The sequence below is a fragment of the Drosophila ananassae genome, unplaced genomic scaffold (assembly GCF_017639315.1).
Source record: "Drosophila ananassae strain 14024-0371.13 unplaced genomic scaffold, ASM1763931v2 tig00000107, whole genome shotgun sequence".
Classification (NCBI taxonomy): Eukaryota; Metazoa; Arthropoda; class Insecta; order Diptera; family Drosophilidae; genus Drosophila; species Drosophila ananassae.
Genome location: NW_025319115.1, coordinates 430623 through 432413, shown reverse-complemented (window position 1 = coordinate 432413; position 1791 = coordinate 430623). Strand labels below are relative to the sequence as shown.

The window sequence follows — 1791 nt, the reverse complement described above, 5'->3', positions numbered from 1 at the left end:
AAAATTAAAGAGTACCCTCTTATTTTATTCAACTTCATTTATTGAATAAAACCATAAAGTTTTATAATTATTTTCGATACATCATGTTGCTTACTTATGAAGAGTTTTCCTGAAATACTGGCTATTTATAAAATTTAAATTTGATATTCACAGACACGTACTGTTAAAATACAGAGTGTTAATTAATTAAAAGCTTTCTCATAAACTATATTTTTTGTTTTATTTTGTGGTGCGTAAATAAACAAAGAAGACGGTTTTCCGACGCCCGAACACGCGACGTCTAATTGTCCATGCGCGAAATAGGGAAACTCCAAGTTGATTCCACAAACTTCTAACGATTGTCCTTCCGATTTATTTATAGTCATCGCAAAATCCAGACGTACTGGAAATTGTAAGCGTTTAAAATCGAATGGTGTGTCCGTTGGAATCATTGGTATCCGCGGGATCAAGACATCCTCTCCTTTGTATTTTCCTTTTATGATTGTTGTCTCAATGACGTTATTCATCAGTCTTTTCACAGCCAGTCTTCCAGTATTATGGCTATCAGATGGCATCCGATCCAATGCTATTTTGATCATGTTTACGAAATTGTTATTCTGATGAAGAAACATTTGTAATTGTTGGACAATGGTTCTCTTTACTGTTGGTTTGTGAGCACAACGAATATTAATTTCCGCATCTGAATTGCCCATAAAATAAATTTGTAAAAATTGATGATCTGCATCAGGTAGTGGTATCAGAGTTCCCAGTAAGTGATAAAATTGTCCTTGTATCTGTGATTTTTCAAAATTTGGCCATTAATTATTTCCTATATATATATTTGAATACAAACTTGAATATTTTTATATAATACCTTAAAAGTGGGCATGAAATTGGCTTGTATAATATGTGTAGCACCAAATGATGGCATCTGAACACAGTTGTTATATTTCTGAATGTTGGTCAAGAAGTGCTTCGAATCATTTCCAATCCCAGAAACTAAGGAGCGTAAAGGATCTGGTGGTGGGACCAATTGTGGCAATTTTACTTTGCCTTCAGCGCAACATAATCCAGTAGATTTACCAGTGTACTTTAACGCCTTACAATATTTACAAATTGTTTTCATATCCCCAATTTTTACTGATTTGTCGGCACAAAAATCAATTGCCGGATCATAGTGGAATGCAGCTCGTTCAAGAATCACAGGAGCACTGCGTCTGCGGATTCGCTTAGTTTCATTATGTCTAGCTTGCTGTTGATGGGTTTAATGTGCATGAACTCGTTGCATTCTAAGCCTATCTCCTACATTGCCACTCACTAAAGAACGCAATTCTGACAAAGCAATACGACTATTTTCTTGATCTGTGCGGTTAGCACTTGAGGTAGCTCTTCGCACATTTAATTGACTACGACGACCTAAGTCAGGCCGTCTTCTCCTCGGCATCGTAAATTGTAATTAATCAAAGTGAGAAAATTTCCCGCAAAATTTGAGAAGTGAGTAAATTTCAAATTAACATTTTTTCCAATTTTTTTCACAATTTTTCAGTAAACAATGAGTAGCTGTCAAACAATGTATCACGTACCGGCGCCTACTATTATTGTAGAAAAAAGAGAAATTAAAAATTTTATCTAAAAAATAAAAATAAAAATTTAGGGGTGGACTACCCCTAACATTTAGGGGGATGAAAAATAGATGTTGGCCGATTCTCATAGATACCGGATAAGCACAAAAAATTTCATCAAATCGGTCAAGCCGTTTCGGAGGAGTATGGTAACGAAAACTGTGACACGAGAATTTTATATATTAGATTT

The 1791-nt window shown here is 34.8% G+C and overlaps 1 long non-coding RNA gene across 1 annotated transcript; it reads right to left on the bottom strand.

The window, feature by feature from the left end:
* Positions 1–201: 201 nt before the first annotated feature.
* On the bottom strand, positions 202–1472 carry LOC116655643. Its single transcript, XR_004310701.2, has 2 exons — positions 854–1472; positions 202–773 (listed from the first exon to the last, which is right to left on the bottom strand). It is a non-coding gene; the product is annotated as an uncharacterized LOC116655643 (long non-coding RNA).
* Positions 1473–1791: the final 319 nt, after the last annotated feature.